Here is a 20,740-nt window from a genome sequence, read left to right on the forward strand (position 1 = left end):
AAAAAAAAAAAGAAATTAACACAGACCAGTTACAATTTAAAAAAAATGAAATTGTAAAATTAATGTCACTTTTATTACAAGGTATACATAAATATCAAAATGAGTTAATCAATTATTTAAAGTTAGCAACTTTTTGTTCAAAACTAATGTACATTGGTAGTCCTGTAGATTGTGTAGAATCAAAGTAGCATGATTCATTTAGATATTTGATTTTAATTTGATTTTTGATTAGAAGTTATTATAATTTTTTAAAATTTCTATTTAGTATGACACTGCATCTACTGTAGAAAGATACAAAGGGATAAAACTAAATATCAGTTGTTATTCAAAAAAAAAAAAGAAAAATGTACATTTAACACATTAGCATATTCTGTTCCAAAAATATAAACTTGATCAAAATATTTTATTGTCAAAGATATTATTGATTGAGTTGTATACCTTAAACCTCTTACAACAGATATTCATTCATGGTATAAAACACTGCCTGGTCACTAGAAAATGAATAAAGTAGTAACACCAAGAACTAAAAAACTTAATAACATTGACACTACCAACAATGTTCAAACTGCAATGATTTTGATGGAATCCTGTGATTAACTTTACTTATGTTATTCAACCACAGAATTCCATCAAAAGCTCTTAATTTTTTTAAGACATCATCTTGTTGAAAAGTAAAATGAGGTGTCAACTCTCTTAATGCCTATGGTCATTGACAAATATAGCTCAAAGAAATCTTTCCTTAATTTCTAACTTAAAGTCAACAGTCAAAGTAAATGAATAGTAGGTACCTGGTAAATTAACAACAACACTAAGTTGTTGTTTTTTCTCTCTACAATTTCAGATTCAAAGACAAAGTTTATTGTTTGTCCAATTAACCTTTGACCTTATCTTTCTTGGACACTCTCAGCATAAAGAAAAATAAACCATTCATGAACAGTATTGTCTTGAGCATCAAAATGTTAAGTGTTATGTGGTGACTACTAAAAGTTGTGTAAACTTAATCTTTTATCACTCAATCGATGGAAGTCTTTCTAGACAAGTAAGCAATGGATTTCAGATATCCCTCATAGCTTCCGTGGTTGAAAAATTTCCAGAGAAAAAAGCTGATTAGAATAGTATCTGTCATGCTTGAAAAGGGCCACAGGGACTGTATAAAAAAAAAAGAATAAATAAAAACTAAACAGAATTGACAGGCAATGTGGCATTAAAAAACAACACTTTCTAACTTTAGAACCTACAAACATTAGAGATAGTAGAAAAAACAACACTTGATTTATTACCAAAACAGCTGACATATCCAAACACAAGTGAGTAGCCTTCTTTTGTAAGGTACTTGTGTAGTCAAGGAAGATCTCATATTTGTAAACAGGCTAACATTTTAGGCTCCTTAGCTGACTAATCTTTTGGACATTCTGGAAGAAATAAATGCAAGAAGGGCTTAATATAAATATCATCATCACTTGAAATTCTATTTGCAAAAGCTAAGAGAGATCTCAAATATGAAAATAATGATCTCATAAAAAGATAATATAGATCACAAATTAGATCATTTAGATCTCAAACAAGATAGATCACAAATTAGATCAGATAGATCTTAAACAAGATAATATAGATCACAGATAGATCTCAAACAATATAAGATAAAATGTGTAAATAAAAAAAACAGCATAGCAGAGGAAAGCAAAATTACAAGATAGATATCAAATAGTATGAATCAATTAGCCTATATGCAGGTTAATAAATTTCACAGTTGATTCCCAAATGAGTATTTAAAAAATTCTGTAAAAATTTTTTTAACAAAAAAGAAAAAATAATTACAAAACTAAACAAAATAAATGTAAAGGCTTTCTTTTAGTGACTTTAGAATAGAACAAGTTTCCTGTTTCCTTAAATACTCCATCTCCTCAACACTCCATCTCCTCAATGCTCTATCTCCTCAATGCTCCATCTCAACAGCCCATCTCTCAACACTCCATCTCCTCAACACTCCATCTCAACACTCCATCTCCTCAATGCTCCATCTCCTCAACACTCCATCTCCTCAACACTCCATCTCAACACTCCATCTCTCAACACTCCATCTCCTCAATACTCCATCTCCTCAACACTCCATCTCAACACTCCATCTCCTCAACACTCCATCTCACAATCCATCTCCTTAACACTCCATCTCCTAAACACTCCATCTCCTCAACACCCTGTCTTAACACTCCATATTAACACTTCATCTCAATACTTCATCTCCTCAACACTCCATCTCAATACTCCATCTCCTCAACACTCCATCTCAATACTCCATCTCCTCAACACTCCATCTCAATACTCCATCTCCTCAACACTTCATCTCAATACTCCATCTCCTCAACACTCCATCTCCTCAACACTCCATCTCAATACTCCATCTCCTCAACACTCCATCTCAATACTCCATCTCCTCAACACTCTATCTCCTCAACACTCCATCTCCTCAATGCTCCATCTCCTCAACGCTCCATCTCCTCAACACTTTATTCTGTCATTATATGTGTCGTTATTGCCAGGAATTGGGTACATTTAGTAATCAGCATTGAAGTACACATACATATATTAGAGAAGAAAAAGAGCCTTGACACTGTAGATCGCAAGGTCTGAAAGGGGAACTTTGCCATTATATTCCAGTTATTTCTGCTGGTTAAGTTTGTATTGCTGAACTCACTGACCTACATCAGTTCTATTCACATCACGTTAACACTGCATGGTATCACAATGTAAGTTAAATAAAAAATTAAATTAACTTTCAGAAATGGTGGTCAACTTGATAGTCCCAGATTCAGACTCAGCTCTTCTTATCCTAAAAACTTTTAAGCCAAACAGTAAAAAATTAATAGAATAAGGATTTTTTGTTCAGGAAAGATAATATCCCAAAATGATGTTAATGTTTTTGTAAAATGTTTTACATTGTTTCGGATGTTCCTTCAGAGTTGAAGATAGTTTACTTCCTAGTCCAAACCTCCTGCAGGACGACGGGGGATGGGAGTGGGCAGGGTTTGAACCCTCGACAAATCCAAACGACAGTTCAGCGCGCAAACCGCACGACCAGGCAGCCATCCACGTATCCATAACTCATGGTTGGAAACATCCTGAAGCCCTAAATAAAAATTGCATTCTATACTGTGATTTGAACTCAAGGCTGCAGTAGTAGCACTGTAACTTCTTCAGTATCCAATGTTAGCAAGTGCCCTATTTAAGAACGAGGCCATTTTTTAAATAGAGATGATAGTTTGTAAAATGTTTTACATGTTTCAAATGTTCCTTCAAAGTTGAAGATAATATTTATTTCCTCATCCAAACATCTCAGAGGACGATAGGGAAGGGCAAGGTATGAATCCAGGACCATCAACAAGTCCAAACAACAGTCCAGCGTGCATTCTGCACATCCAGGCAGCCACCCATAGTCATAGTAAAAAGTATTTTCTAAAAGAGTTTCTATAATAACATTGTCAGATGCAGGTTCCATTTTCCCATTTTCATTCACAAAATTTGTGGCATGTGTGGCTGAGAGGCAGGCCTACACTGCTTGGCTACAGCTTAGCCACTTACCATGGGGGCTCGATTTTGAATCCTGACTCGAGCAGAGTTGTTTTCTGAAAGCCCAAAGACAGCATGTAAACCTCCCATGTGTTCCCTTCCTCCAATAGTCAACAAAAGGAGATTGGGCCATAGCAAAATAAGTATGCTCTAAGCATAAAATATGCACTATATCAAAAGCATTAAAAAAAAAAAGATTTACATGTTTTTTTCAACTCTTCCATACCTTAACAAATGAATTTGAATAAGTAACTATTCTATTTGAAAGTGAAACAAAACTAAACACTATTAAGTCCAAATACTTTTTACTATGACTAAATAATAGTAGGTATAGAACTAATCAATATCAGGCCCAAATACTTCTTACTTTGACTATTGATGAAATAAACATGACATCAAACATAATAGCAGCACCCAGGGAGAAGAAGGTGAAGAAACTGTAGTAATGCATAGATAAGTCTTAAGGAGGACTCAAACCTTGGACCTCAGAACCATCCCCATCACATAGCTGTGACCAGATGCAAGTTAGACTTCCTGAATAACACCCCAAAAGAAGATCTACAAATCTTGTAAGATGCCCCAACAAACTAAGAGATAGGTGAAGAATATTACAGACAATATCAAAGTGAGAAATCATCAAGTTAAAACAGAAAATTCAACAAAATCAAAATAATAACAACCAGTTTGATACAAATATAAACTAATCTAAACAATTAAACCCATGTTTTTTAATTCAGTCTGTGTTTCCACTGATTTGGACTCCTTCACTCTTTCTTAGACTGTTCATTGGCAAATGAAATAAACTAAGAGCTTTGACAGCCCCCAGTCTATTGCCATCTTTTTGCAGTATCTCATCTTCTTATCCAAGATTATTACATCCTATGGGTGTCTCAAGGGTCAATCTAGTCATGCAAGTTAATCAATGACTTAAACTCTGCCAATTCACACATTTTTTCTAGCTGACTCAGGCAACCCATTCCATGCGCTAATAGCACTAGAGAAGAAGGAGTATAAATGTCTTCTAGCATATGGGATGAGGAATGTTCCTTTATCTTTGTGTCTTTTTAAGTATTTTTTTAAGTTTTGTTTTTGTATTTGAAGTTTATAGTTTAATGTTTTTTGTATAATTGCTACTTTACTTTTGAAGTCTTCTGTCCTGAAGGATCTCTAAATTTAATAATTTTACTAGAGGTCTAGCTGTAATCAAATGTGAATATTAGTTATTTCGGAATCTCACTGCTCTATCTTGTGTTGGTTTCTTAATGTTTTTTTGAGTTGAGGGTTCCCAAATAGAGGACTCATTATCTATTGTTCAGTTGCATCACTGCATCATCTCTACTGTTGGTTCTCTTTACTCCCCTTTGGTCTTGTTCACATTTCTTTCTCGGCTCATCAAATACAGAGTACATCTTCCATGAACATTTCCAGCATGATAAAACTTTTTGGTCTAATAACAAAGTCACTAAGTTTTGAGAATCCTCAAAAGCTGTCTATGACGATTCTCCAAGTCCAGTGTCCTCTCTGTTAAGTTGCAATTCTCTAGTTCTTAATAGAAAATCATCTTTCCACAATTGCTTATCCATGTGAAAGTGGAATTATTGGCCTACTTATTTTCCAAATATGTTTCAATTTTTTGTCAAGAGTTGTTTATAAAAATAAAGTACCCAGTTTATCTTTTCTTTTGAAAAGGATGAAAGAGCCATTTTTGCAAACCTGGTTGTTGACATCAAAACCATGTATTTGGTGAAGTCAATACAGAGCAATGGTTTTAGCACATCCACAGATATTCCATCTTTAGTTCTTCTTTTTTAGGGTCCCCATTTGTGTTGGATGAAAAACTAAAATGAATGGCTCTTTGGTCCATCCTAACAAGGCTTCATATCTTATAGATTACTGATGTTGCTTCAAAAAAGAATATAATTATGTTCTATGCATTTCATGTGTCAATCTAGTCATGCATGTTAATTAGTGAATTAAACTCTGCTAAGTCACTGGTTTTCATGGCTGATTCAGGCAGCCCATTCTATATTCAAACTAGGGAAGAAAGAGCACTTGTAGGAATTTGGCCTAGCATATGGAATAAAAATATTGCCTGGATTGTGGTGTGAACAGATGAATGGGTCATTTCTCCATCCAGAATAAGACTTACTCTATTGCCATGATAGATCAATTCAGATTGACTTCTCTGCTTTTTCTTCAACTTTGTCAGTTTTTTAAAGCCATTGCAGTTCCATCAGCAAATATTCCATAATCATTGGCTAAAGTGTCAAACAGTGGGACTGTTATAAAATCTGTCCATGTATACAATATTATTTTTGTTTATCAAGTGGCTAACAGCCTTAGAACAAAGCTAAGAACGACATATCAATTCTGGAATCACATTCTTTGTTTTGCCTGTGTTGAATTTCTATGCTGATATAGCAATGACATTGCCATTATTATTATTTGTTTCATAAGCCATAGTTTTGATTACCACTTTGATTGGTTTGGATTTTTATATATTGCTTTGTAACAAATCAGCCTTGGCAAGGAATCATTCCTTCATCCAAAGTTGGCATGTTGAGATAGTTAGAAATAGTGCTGAGATGTTGAGATAGTTAGAAGTAGTGATGAAATGTTGAGATAGTTAAAAGTAGTGGGTGACCCAAGGCTCTCCTGACTTCTAATAGATCACCATACAAAATGTCTTGAGGAAGTCAACCTTGTGGCATTCCATGAAAATGTCCAAGCTAGCCAAGATTTCTACTGCTGATAACAGTGCAAAGGTTCAGAGGAATCTTTTTTTTTTCATAAATGCACTGAACACTTCTAAAGGAAATAGATAGATGATGCTATATTTAATCATCAGAGACTTTCACCCCACAACTTTGGATGATTTTCTATTAATGAAGCATACACTCTATACTGTCCTACTGATATGTTCAAACCCTGCCTCCTGCAGGAGGTTTGGACTAGGATGTAATAATCATCAAACCTTAATTAACATGTAAAACAAACTACAAAAAGGTCCTCTCCGATGAATTGATAGGTAAAGAGTATTTGAATGAAATGGGATATATAAATAGTTTTAACTTAATGATTAACATAACATGAAACAAACCTAAATGTCTTCAAATTCATCATAGCAATGAACAAGTTGATCAGGACCACGACAGCATCAAGAATGTAAACTCCATACAAAACGTAGCCAACCACCACAATGACTTTCAGCAGCACACTTTCTGTTATCTCTGAGTCACCATTAACCTGACTGCTATTTGTTTCTTCTTTAATAGCTGGTGCCTGAGAGTTCCCCATACCAAAGGCAGCCCAGAACAATGTCCCAGTGGTCTCTAAGAGGCTGAAAAAAAAGTCTTTGGTCAGCAAATAAAATATTTTTAAGTACATTTGGGAATAAATTAATTCCTGTAAAATCTAGTAAATTTAATATCATCTAGCTAATTTAATATATCATCTTGTAAACTTAAACATCTTAACTAGTGATCAGCTTTCAAAGTATTTAACTTAAAACACTACCAATAAAAGCCATAATTTATTTATTTTAAGTTTTAAGGTCACTTGCAGAAAAAATTTCTTTCTTTTGAGTATGTCTATACAACCTGAAGTTATTTTGCTTTGCAAAAAAAACATCCATAATTAAATATAAAAAACCTTCACCTTGTAAGTCAAATGACTCTACCCTGCAAAGTTCTCATTCTTGGAAATACTGTATAGGCTTATTTGTCCACATATAAAGGCAATCATGACTGAAATAGATGAAGGTAAACTTGCCAACATCCTATGGAATAATAACTAGATTAAGATACTTTTCGCATAATTTCATTAAGTTGGCTATAGTAAACTTGACTTACACTAATGTTGTTATTATAATAACCTGTGTTCAAATCCTTCATATCATCATGATTAAAATATTATGCCTTGGCCAAGAATCCTTAGCCCTTCATGCAATAGGAAGGAAATTGGTGGCCTACTTCTGTTTTTAACCAGGTGCAAGTAAGTTGATTTGTTTAATAGCTAAAAGTGTCATGAAATGCTTTACTGAATTGGTTGAATCTAGTGGATTTTTTTCCTAAATAGACCTACTCAATAATGAATAATCTACAGAAGATAATAAACAAAGTGAAATTGAAACACTTTAATTAACTAATTAAACAAGTAAACAAGTATAGTTATATCTTTGAATCACCAAGTTTTCAGTTCCAATGAAGAAATTTTTAAAGCCTAACTAATAATATGAGAGGCACAGTGGGGAGTGGTAAAGCACTTGGCTTATGAACACAGGTCCCAGGTTCAAATCCTAGAAGACTGAAATTTTTACTTTCAGGATCTTTAAGGCCCCTCTTAGTCAACCCAGATCTAATGGGTATCTGACATTAGTTGGGGAAAAGTAATGACGGCTATTGTGCTGGTCACATGACTTTAGCTAACCATAGGCCACAGAAACAGATGACCTTTACATCATTTGCACTATAGACATCATGGTCTGAAAGGGGAACTTACTTTTTTAATAATATGAGCTAAAATAAACTTTTGCTCTAATATTGTAATTCTTCTTATAATTATTATAATTTCCTAGAGCCTCAAGTTTCAAGAGATTCTAGACAAGTATATGTTCATCCCTGGTGATTCATCACAGCATACATTTGTTCATCCCTGGTGATTCATCACAGCATGCATTTGTTCATCCCAGGTGATCCATCACAACATGCATTTGTTCATCCCTGGTGATCATCCAATTATATCATAGAATTATAAAAGACAAATACTAATGAGCAACACATACATCTTCTTACTTTTCTGGTTGAAGGCAAGTTAAACGTGGTAGAAAGGAACTCATACACATTAGGACAGTAAAAGTGCAATGTTATTGTGAAGGATATTTTTTCATCTGTATAATTTGCATTTCCTGTAGGCTCCTCAAACAGATGTAAAGATAAATCTGAAAAGCATAAATATATTTTTAAAAATCATATATTAAATGTTAAATTGGAATCCATCTTAGACCAGTTGATCTAAATGTTATCTATAACTATTGCCAAACAAACAAAAAGAGTGCCACATGGACATGAATAATTTATCAATGATTGTTATGCTAATTATTATATATTCTTATCACTAAACTATCGAGTAAATTTTACATTTACCATCATAACTGTTTTAGGTGAGGTTGGCTTTTCTATAACTCCTCTCATAAACATTGAACTTTCTTTTTATAATATATCAGAAGTCTCTTTGAATTGTACAATTTCTTCTTTCACCTTAAGACTTTATTTTTCCTTCTTTTTAACTGGCCAGGAAGCTGCATCATTATGACACTGAAAAATAATAATTGTTAGCAATACAAAATCCTTTCAGGCATAACAGTAAATTCTGGAGTATATATTAAAATTAGATAAGCAAGCTTTCATTCAGATACCATAAGTATATCTCTAATTCTATAGCATTGACAGAAAAAATACAGATAGTGATTTAATTAATAATGAAAATATGACAAAAAATAAAATATCACATATACAATTGGAATTCATTTTGTTGTTTAGTTGAAGTCCAAGATATGAATATCAATATCACTAAATGTATAAAATATACATAAGTACAATAATATATTAAATCTAACAGTGCATTTTGATTTACCATATTGAATGCCTCTTAGGGGTTTGCAAAGACCAGAGAACAGTACCAGGAAAAAGAAGAAGAGGCAGACAGAGAAAGCGATGGGAGGACAACATAAAAGAATGGACGGTACTTCCATTGAAAGAGGCTCTAACTAAGGCAAAAGACAGAGAGGAATGGAGAAAGATGATTTACAAATCTTGCATGGTGCCCCATCGGTCTTACAAACTAAGGGATAGGTAAAAGTAACTCAGTTGTAAGTTAAAGTCAGTCTAGATCAGTTCATGTCAGTTGTTATTTCATTATACTAGTCAAACATTTACTTAGACAATACTGAAAATACTTGCTGTTATTTCTACTTTGCTTCAAATACTATACTGGGATACATGAGCAGTCATTTTTTTTAAATAGTTAAATGTAAAACCAATTCAAACTCACATAGAAGTCTAAAATTAACATTTTCTACATTAAGTATCACCTGAAATATTGTAGGAATAGCTGAGGGTTTCAGATTTTTCATTATATCATCAAAGTTTGCATCAATAAAATGTGTGCTGTCCACAAAGTCATACCCATCAGGGGTCCATCCTTTCCCTCTTTTCATTGCTTCAACCATTTATCTCACATGTTGGCTTATTTAAGGAATCTGCAACATAAAGAAATAATAAATAATGAATAACATACTGGTACAAAAAATGGTGACCGATAATTTCATCCCTAATTAAATATTTTTTTGTTATTCATTGTTTAATTGTGCAGTTAAGACTTTGGCTTTAAGCCCTCATTTCATCTAATATATAAATATGATTATTTTAAATGCTTTTAAATATTTTTTTGACATGTTATAAATGTGTTTATAGTGTTTCCTCTTCCACTTCACATTCTTGATGAGTTGTACAGCTGGGAGTGTACTTAGCTACAGGGCTTCTTGTGGTTGTAAGGGATATACATGACGTAATGATCAAAGGCAAAAGTGTGGTGGAAGTAGTGGAAATCTTTTGAGAGAGGAGAACGATTAGAATAATTATGACCATGCCGCTGATAACTTATCATCAAAGGCCAAGGTGTGGTGGAAGTAGGCTACCGGTAGTGGAAATCATTTAAGAGATGAGAACGATTACAAGACTAGACTAAAGAAAGTAATATCTCTCTGTCTTTGGAAAGTTTAGTTTGAGACTAGCCTCTATTTTATTTGGGGCCACCAAATCACATCGCCTAGGGACTCTACTTATCTAAAACAGGCCCAGCTATGGTGGATTATTATCATCATTGTGTTTTATTTATTCAAGGATAATACTTAAATGTGGATAAACTTTCAAATAATGAAATAAAAAAAAGTTCGATTTTTTAATTTTAAATATCGATATTTTGCTCCCTAGTGGTGGTCCTCCTCCCCTTAGATAGAGACTCCTCCGAATCCACACATGCTGTTCTGGCTAGTATCTTGGGTGTTATGCAAATCCACTACTATTTCATCAACTATTGTACATTAGCCAAAGAACATTACAATTAATAAGATGAACGTACTCAAGACTTTCTACTACTATAAATGATGCATTCATTAACACTTGGGATGCCTGTCTTGTCTACTTATCCGTCGTTATTTAAATATCTCTAATTCTAATCAACCATGTTCTAAGCTATCGCCACATCGTTCTTCCTTGTTCGCCTATTCTCCTGCGTTATTCGTCTGTCTGACTACGTCACTGTCACTCCTTTAACCGTCGCTAAAAACAATGCACAATATAATCTACCAAAGCTAACATACTCTCTAACTCAACTAGGACACAACAATGCCACGTAATTTAGGAGTCAATATTACTTTCCAAAAACATATCACTGAAAACTTTCATTCTACAGGTACTACAGGGGGCAGGTTTATAGCTGGTTAGCCTATGCAATAATTAATTAGTGTAAATATCTTTTAACTAGTATTACACACCGACCTGTGACTGTCTAGTTATGCCGGAACATTCTCTCCTTTTAAACTTCTAATAAACTGGACGCATTTCAACCATCCACCTATTTTTGGCAGTCAATACCAGTATCTGTTACACTGAATCGGAATCGGATCGCTATCATTCTCTTTCCTTTCTTCTCTCTCTCTCTGGAACCCACTTTTATTTTCACCCCCAGCATTGATCACTGACCTAGACTTTTGACTTGCAATGGAACAACTCGAGTGTAGTAACCTAAGCTAAGACCAAGACGTTATTGCAAGTGAAAACAAAAAGTCCGATATCGAGTTGGCAATTCTCTTTGTCAGATGTGAACAACACATACCACCGCGGGATCATAGTGACCTTAAGTTACACAATTTCAACACGACGACATAACTGGTGCAAATTGTTGAAGTAAGAGCCACACAGAATTAAAATGGAATTAAATCTAATGATGATTTGATGTGATAAATACATATGCATGTAAATTATTAATTAATTGTGTCGGCTAAGTTCTACAATTTGTCGCTGATGGGTAGGCTGTATTCTGTGAGCACGAATTCTTGTGTATGTGTGTGTGTACACGCAATTTGGTGACCCCTCTTGGTTGCTGTGTGTTTGATGACGTCCTTCTTTTTCCCGTCTTTGGGGCTTGGTGCTGAACTTCGTTGTTTAACTGCTCGCCTCGGCTCGTCGCTGTGTAAATAATTCATTCCGTTTGCAAGTACTGATAGGTGCTGGTTCAGAGAGCCAGAGTGGAAATATCGCTAAGCTAGCAATGTTGGGGCTTGGCCGATAGGCGACGTAATACGGGTTCATGTTAATTAAGGGATAGTATTACTGAGATACGCACGACCCGCACGTGTACTATAAATGATATGAATGTGTGTTGCAATCTCTTGTCACATTATTTACAGATCATTCTTCACTTTGAACAGTCATCGTATTAAATGTTCAGTGGAATCTTTCTGCCCTCATTCATTCATTACTAATTCAACATTATCCTTTGTCTTCCTCATGGAACATATGGCCTCCGTACAATTAGGCCCTCTCCAAGGTCTCTTGTTTAGCTGTTAGCAGCAAAGCAGTTTGGTCGGGGGGTCATGTGAGCCAAAATATTTACACGGAATCCTGACATATATCGCGAACAAATACCAAGAGCGGAGTTGCTATGCTATATTCGTCAATTTTAAAGCGATACCCTCCCCCCCCCCCTTTTTTTTTTTCAAACTCGCCTTGTCATTGTTTTAACTGCATTCTTACTTCAAGCCACATTTTCCCCACAACTGCCAGCAAACACTTTAACCCATTCGCCGGAAAATGGCTCTTATCGTGAATTGCTCGGTAGCACATAATATCGCCGCTCGTATTTTCTTGTTGCTATAAAAATTCCCCAAATCTCCGATTTATGAACCTAGAAATCTTTTCCTTGCGGCCTGAACCAAGAAAAACCTAGACACCTGTCTTTTTTTTTTTTAAGTTTTGTTTCATATTGTCGTTAAATGTTTTGCACCTTAGCGACACACTTTCTTTGCAAATCTAAAACGTCGGGTCAACACACACATGCTAAGAGCAGGGTTCCACTTGAGTGGTTAAGAAGACTGCCCACAAAGCCGATGAAAGTTGACTGTCACATTTGATGTCAAGGACACAAGGCTGGAGCGAAAATTTCCGAAACTTAAAATAGTTGACAACTGATTGTTTAACTTATTGGAAACGTAATTACCACAGTCTACGGAATCAAAACCACGAAGATTGACACGCCCGAATGTTCAAAAAGAAATGTAGATTGTACAGCGTTGACTATTTTAAATTGGGATTCATTCCTTCTTTATCAAACAAGAGGTTGCCTAAGTGGCTTCTTATGACGATATGAAACCAATTACGTTGGAGGATCATTTGAGATGATGTCACCCTGATAAAAAGATAAAGGTTTGAAAAAAAAAAAGGTTCTCAAAGAAAAAGTTCAAAATAGACTCACAACATCTCTCTTCAACATGAGACTGAGAGAGAAGATGATGGTTTGTGAGCGTCTTACACGATTTGTTTACTTATAGCCTAATAGCGAAAACATTAAAGATAAAACACTGATTTTACCTACTGTTAAAGTAGTTTTAAAAACTTGTTTTAACACAAACCTAAATTTGATAGTATTAAATGAATTTATTTAAGCAACAATACAGTTTAAGGGCACATTAGTGGTGTAAACGCTTACTGATTTAGACGACAGTTTCTCACCTTCGCCCCTTCTCCAGATTGTGAAAATAGTTCCGCGAACCCAATATTTGAGCCAGGCTTGAAATATGAAATACACGAGAAACTGCTCCTTACGAAAACTTTTACTGTGACACTTTAAGACCAATTAATTAATCAATTAATTAATATTTAATGTTTGAAGGACTACTTTATAGTACAACAAATTCCTTTATAAAACATAATATCCGTAGCAACGGATGATGAACCTGCAACAAACAACAACACACGTTTCCAACATGCTTGGTGGTTCCAGTAATACATATCAATTGTTATTTTGGTTTATTTTAATTTGAATTTTGTCAATATAAAAGATATACTAGCTAGCTTTAAATTACGTATTTACCCTTCGACTTACAACTGTTAGAAATTACTTATAAAAAATGTTGCTGGTGAATAGCAAAATTGCAGTATAAGTTAAGCAGGGGGTCTACCGAAAACCAGAAAACATGGCAAGGGGTCTACGAGACAAAAAAAGTTTGGGAACCACTGATCTAGGTTAAGCGGAATTGAACGGCGCCTTCGACACGGAGGTCATGGATTGAACACGCTAAGCCAGTGGTCTTGTCAGTTCAGCAACTCTTACAAGCCTTACGGTGTTAGAAGACCCCGACCACTTCCGGGGCGCTGCACAGCAGGCGACCTAATTATACTAGTCTTAGAATGGCCAAACAGTATATTTCTAAAGCTGCTGATATATCAAACTTTCGTTCGATAACGCACCGAGACATATGACACATTGCGGCTGTTGCCTTTGTACGGTAGAAATCCAATATTCAGATGCATATTTACGTCATTTTGCCCTACGCTGTATGGCCTCTCTTACGTCACTATTTCCATTACACTCTTGCTCTTCTTCAAATGTCAGCTTACGCTTCAAATATGTATTCATAATCTAACGGTTAGATGGGCGTGCGAAAAACAATGTAACAAACACGAAATACTACTGTCAATGTTAAACGTAATAATTAATCATAAAATGTGAGCGATTAATAAAAAGGCTGATATCTGTGTGTTGTGGAGTCTACTTCTTTAAATGGCGATGTAAAGCAGAGATGCTGATAGAACGATTGATTCGTCTGTAAAATAATCTAATGCTTATGCGCAAAATATAATTCTACCACAGGACTGTTATTAATCATTATTGTTTTGCCACGCTGCGTCAACAATTGTCATATAATAATTCGTAATAGACATATTAAACAGTAGTGAGGGACCAGTTGATTATTATTCAAAATATCTGGTCGGATTAAACTAGCTCAGGGGTGGGCAAATTACAATCCGCGGGCCACAAGCGGCCCGAGGAGTCTTTTAAGCGGTCCGCGGACACCTAAAGAAATCAGGTGGGCCACCTATAAATGTAAATATATTTAAAAATAAATAATTCTACATATCTATATAATGCATTTTAGAAAGTTCTGATTCTTATAAATTATGAGGAAGAGGCTAATGAAACATTGTCTCTACATGTCATTCTAAAAAGTTCAAATTAAACGAAGATTATTCTTATTGGCAATATTTCAAAATATAATTTTACTACATTTTTTTGCACACATCTCCAGCAATGGTTGCTTTTTATCTTACTTATTTTCTGCTATTTTTTTTTCATTTTGATTCCAATCAACGCATCGCTACACTGTTCAAGGTAATAAAGTCTGTGATTTATGAAGGACTTCGTAGCGGGGCCAACTCAAGATCATGCGACACCTCCACCAAACCAATGTTAATTAGTATGTGATTGGACATGTCATCTACTGGTCTTAGAACGCTGTTGTTGGTCTCTTTATTAATTCATCCGAATATATTATTATTATAGCTTTTATATAGCGCTACTTTCATGCTTACAGCATGCTCAGATCCCTTTGGTCCAATCTCATTTGTGGACCGGTGGGGGGGGGGAGGGGGTATCTAGGAGATGTTTTCCGTGCTGCCTTTAGATATATTCTATATATATATATATATTCACTATATATATATGGGAAGCGTGGTCGAGAGGCCAAGTGCGCTTGAACTTGGCTTGGCTACCTAGAAGGGGGCTCGAGGTTCGAGACCAACTCCTAGATACCCCCTCCCCCCCCACTGGTCCACAAATGAGATTGGACCAAAGGGATCTGAGCATGCTGTAAGCATGAAAATAGCACTATTTAAAAGCTATAATACATTAATATCAATCACTGTAACAAATAAACGCCTTAAGTTTCTCTTTGTATGGTAATTTACTTAAAAAGAATGGGCAGTCTTCTCAACCAAGTTTATTTTAAATAAAAGAGTTTAGCTAACCGTGAGCTCAATGAGATTCAGAATTCAGATACACATTCCAATTCCCAGGGACCTTGGATTGTTGCCCCGCTTCCTCCTCCCCCCCCCCCCCCAACAAATGAAGAGAAGGGGCACGTATGGATAATATAATAAGTAGGCCTATTACAACAGAGAGGCGAGGTTCACTACCCGTTGTTCGCATAAATGCTACCAAAACAGACATTTTCACCGGCATGCAACATTGAGGCCATGGGAAGCTGGAGTTACCTCGATGTCATCGAACCAGTTGTCTGCGCCCCTTTTGTCGTGGCGCCTTTTAAGAAATTTCTTTATAATTACTTCCCCTTATTTCTGACCCATTGCACTCTTGCCAATGTTGACATTATTTGGACACGTCGTGCGTTAATGGACACACGTGACGTGACACCCAGGACCCCAGAAAGCCACGCGCTTAACCACTCAGCCACCGCGCCCCCTCTTTGCTTATAATTCAATGTTCTTTAAGCTCAATTTTTTTTCTTTTTTTTTTCCTGTAGTTAAAATAAAATTTAAAAAAGCACTTACACATCAAATAGTTGAAAGATCTTAACTGACTTTCAGCTGTGTTTGATAAATAAAGAACTGTACTTAACGAGCTGCAGCACTTTGAGGACAACAAGAAACATTCTATAATCTTGTTCTGCCTATTGTCTAGTACAATATTGTAAGAGCAATCAATGTTGTGTCAAAAATGTTGGATAGCGAGCAGCGAGAAATACATACATCAGATAGTCAACTCAAGAGGCTCTTGACTGAAGTAAATTATTAAAAAATGACTTCCAGAGTGTAAAAAAAAAAAGAGGCTGCTGAAGTAGCTGGGCTGTTAATAATTTTTTTTTTGCTTTACACAATTGCAGAAGGTTAAAAGACAATTTGATGAGCCTGCCACTAATTACAAGAAGAAAAAATTCCAAGATTCGAGAGAAGACTCTCAACATCAACGTATCCAAACGAACTATTGATGTCATTGTTTCTGAAATACGCGACAGATTTCATGGGCATCAAAAATGTCAAAACGTTTTCGTCGTTAAAAGCCCAGTTTCATTTCGATTGAACAAAAGTTATTTAAAAATTTTTATGACAAAGAGCAGGTTGGCTTCACTTGGTGAGAAACAGACAAAAGCACTAGTTACTGACATTTCTTCTAAGAAGGCCAGATAAATATTATTAGATTAATGTTAGATTTAATTACTGTTAAAATAATTAACGTCGAATCAGATACTAGTTTGTAGCAATGTTTAATAGTTTTACACCTAGAAGTGTTTTAGGAATGTAAATGTGTATACTGGGAAATAGAACTCATAAAACATTTCTTTATTCATTTGAAACATTTCATTTTTTAAGTCGTTTAATTCTGTTAAGAAATTGTACAAACATGACTTTAAAGACACTATTACTGGAATCCTAATTGAAACAAACGTAATTGATATAATTAGCCCTACTTATTTTAAAGTACATAGAAGTCAAACTCATGAAGCGCTGGTTGTGAATGTGTATGTGTTTCATGAGTGAATGTTGTTCGAATTTTTCATCCATTTTGTTTTTGTAAAGTAGTTACGCTGAGGTTGTCAATTGTAGTCAAACTGAATTTACATTTACATTTGATTGGATCAATAAAATTATCTTACCTTATCTTAAAAAAGGGGCTACACTGCTACTGCATTAAAATGTCTTTTGGTAAATGCACCAATACATTCAATTTTTTTGTCACACACTACATTCGTCTTATTGGGGGAGGCGGTGACAACCAAGATATTCGTATACCTGGGCCCACTCGTAGGCTACCTTGCAACGCTACTAAACCTCTTTGTGGTCTTCCTCTATTAGGCTATATATCTACCCCCGCTCTTTTATGTACACATTTAACCGAATACTCTAACTAAAGTTAACATCTTAAATAGCACTTGAATAGACTAGATCCTCTAGACTCTAGACCAAGCATGTCAAACTCGTTAAGGTGTATGGGCCGCATAAAACTTACTATGACCTGAGGGGCCACAGCCAAAAACAAAACAGCAAAACAGCCTACTAGTTTTATGTAAATTAGAAACAATACAATGGAATACAATAATTAATGGCATACCTGTCCCTTAGACAGCTAAATGTGTAGTACTATTTGGTAATTAAAAATATGATTACGCATTATTTTCTATGTTCTGATGCTTGACATCTTTTATAGGATACAAGCTTATTAATGTCATGTTGAATTTTTTTTTTACTGATAATTTCATCACTGATGACAAATATTGATGAGATAATCTCAAACGGTGAGGTGCTTTTGTAGCTTTCATTATGGCAAAGAACTGCTCACAGAGATAAGTGCTTGCAAACAGCAAGAATTCTGGCTGCAAATTTCCGCAATTCAACATACCGTTCAGGGTAAATAACTGTAAAAGTTTGGCACAGCCAATTCTATATACTTCGATTTCAACAAAGAATCTGCTATTCTATCAGCTCTAGTTGCACATTACCAGCAGCAATTTCAGAATCAAATGAAAATGGAGATACAAACAACGAAAATTCTTGCTCGTACGGAACGAAGTCACGAAAACGGTCATTGAAAGCATCTACTAACGATTCCAGGTGTAAGACATATTTACCAAATGTTGTAGCCGTATTTAATCTGTTTAGTTCCTGACACGTTGAGAAGTGAACACGATTTCCTCTTCATATTTGGTTTATCCACAGTCGTAATTTTGCTAGTAAGCACTTCACATGATTACACGCAGTTGTGACCCATTAGTCAGTTTGAAAATGTTCAACAGGTTCACCTTTCATGTTCAGAAACTATACAATTTCCTCACGCAGTGCAAAAAAGATCTCTTCAATACTTTATGACATGAGAGCCAGTGGACTTCTGTGTAGTAGAGAACACAATCCAATTCGTATCCCATGCCATCCAGAAACATTGAAAATCGGCGATGATTTAAACTACGGGCATGAATAAAATTAAGAGTGACTGAAACCGGTCTTATGAATGTTTTTTGGTGAATGATGCACTGAAAATGAGGACATTTAAACTTAGCACCAGTCTCTCTTTTTTTTTTTTTTGCAAGTAACTTTGCATCGAAACCATTTCATTTCATGTTTGGTGCCCCATTCGTTGTTAGACTAGCTAGCAAGTAAATTGTACTGTCATATCAATCCCTGTTATTTCTCAAAACATCCGCGCTTGTTGTGGTGTTATGCATAGAACAGAGCTAAAGTAGCACCTCATGTATCTCAAAATTCCTGTCTTATCTTATATAATACAGACGTTACTTCAAAAAAAGAAGATGATTGCGTCTTACGCTGTCACAGGCCTTATGAATATAACCAACTGTGCTACACCCGTTACATCAGTTGACTCATGGAGAGCCAATAAAAATAATTCAAAATCTTTAATTGTTCAGGCAATCTGACTGACATGTCATTTATTCTATCTGCCACAGTGTTCCTAGTTAACGCTATTTCTGTGAATGCTTTCACCTTTTCTGGACAAATTACTTCGGCTTTAACGACACTCCTTCATACAATCACATTCACTAAATGTTGTACTATGGCTTGCAATTAAATTTGACAAATTGTAGCTTAAATTGCTTTCACTGCAACTCACTCTCGTTGTTCAGTTTAACAAATACTATTTTTCAATTCAAGTAGCTTGTCATCTCTTATTTTCCAGCGTAACAGTTTAACATTATTTCGATAATTTTTAGGTGGCTAAGCGGGCCGCACGCAAAGTGGTATGCGGCCTCCGAACGCCGAGTTTGACATGCCTGCTCTAGACAGAAGAGGCGACTCTGTGAGTAATAAACGTTATCGGATAAAGAATAGATTTTTGTTGGTTTTATTGGTTCCGGGTTCAAGCGGCACGGAGGTCACGGTTCAAGCCCAGCCTGTCTCCATTCCCAACCATCCTGCGTTACACTGCGTAAGGATGGAAACGATGTTTAGGCAGCCAGTGCTGAGTAATAATCTAGATCTATTGTCATTTCGCTACATTCAAACGGGAACAAATAAACGATTACAATGAATAAAACCGAATTGATATTGCTTTTTGAATGGCTGCCTGGTCGTGCGGTTTGCGCGCTGGACTGTCGTTCGGATTTATCGATGGTCGAGGGTTCAAATCCGCTCCCAATCTCCCTCGTCCTGAGGGAGGTTTGGACTAGGAAGTAAACTATCTTCAACTCTGAAGGAACATCCGAAACATGTAAAACATTTTACTAACAAACATTTTATTTAGAAAACAAAATATCAAGTGAAATAAAGAAATGGGAAAGGGAATGTGTACGAAGGACCAACATTTTGTTGGTGGTGGGGGTGAGCAGCAGATAAGTAGGCCTAAATAAGTGCTACTAAAATTAACAGGCCCAAAATATGAGAGCGTGTATGTGTCGGAGGCCCATTATATATGAAACTGATCTTTCCAAATCAAGTCAAAAGTTTAATGAGTGGGAGAAATTAAAATGGCAGGTAAAAAAAAAATTGTTCCATTGAGCAAAACAGAGAGAGAGAGGGTCATGCACTTTCAATCTAAGAGAGGCTGACGGGCTTTAAAAAAAAAGTGTTAGATTGTTCGTTAAAATGAGGTACGTTTATTATAATTTTAAAAAACACAGAAAAGAAGGGGTATTCTGATCATGATAACATGGAATGGGAACATATCAACGTAGTCAGTGTACACTGAGATTCATTGCCATACTCATATTACTAATACTAGTAATACTAAACTTACTAAACTAATGGTACATCTCTTAGAATCTTAGATCTATTCATCTATCATTTATTATGTTACTAAATTAAAGTACTATCAGTATCATCATCAGATTATCAAGTATCATTTTGTCGGGTAATCTATTTTCTTCTTTTTAAAAAAAGTGCCTTACCTTTGCGTATTAAATAATCCAAACTGTTCCAAAAAATCCATGTTATTAAGGTAGGCATATAAAGTATAATGGCTAGAATCGGCTAGATCTAGATCTATATCAACAAAAATCCAATATTTTTGAAGTATCCAAAATACGAAGCACGTTAATTTTTTATTTTTTTTTTAGAAGCACGCTAATTTATAGGCCTACACACACAAA

The 20,740-nt window shown here is 35.3% G+C and overlaps 1 long non-coding RNA gene across 4 annotated transcripts; it reads right to left on the reverse strand.

The window, feature by feature from the left end:
* Window positions 1–47: 47 nt before the first annotated feature.
* Window positions 48–20,662, reverse strand: LOC129923651 (uncharacterized). Of its 4 annotated transcripts, none has more exons than XR_008775642.1 (8): window positions 11,127–11,345; window positions 9,659–9,826; window positions 8,712–8,882; window positions 8,361–8,506; window positions 7,225–7,345; window positions 6,668–6,907; window positions 1,281–1,412; window positions 48–1,147 (listed from the first exon to the last, which is right to left on the reverse strand). It is a non-coding gene; the product is annotated as an uncharacterized LOC129923651 (long non-coding RNA). The 4 variants fall into 4 exon arrangements; XR_008775644.1 differs by having other exon boundaries at window positions 7,225–7,313; window positions 8,351–8,506; XR_008775643.1 differs by lacking the exon at window positions 11,127–11,345 and adding an exon at window positions 20,540–20,662 and having other exon boundaries at window positions 49–1,147; window positions 7,225–7,313.
* Window positions 20,663–20,740: the final 78 nt, after the last annotated feature.

Source organism: Biomphalaria glabrata, chromosome 17 (genome assembly GCF_947242115.1).
Source record: "Biomphalaria glabrata chromosome 17, xgBioGlab47.1, whole genome shotgun sequence".
Lineage (NCBI taxonomy): Eukaryota > Metazoa > Mollusca > Gastropoda > Planorbidae > Biomphalaria > Biomphalaria glabrata.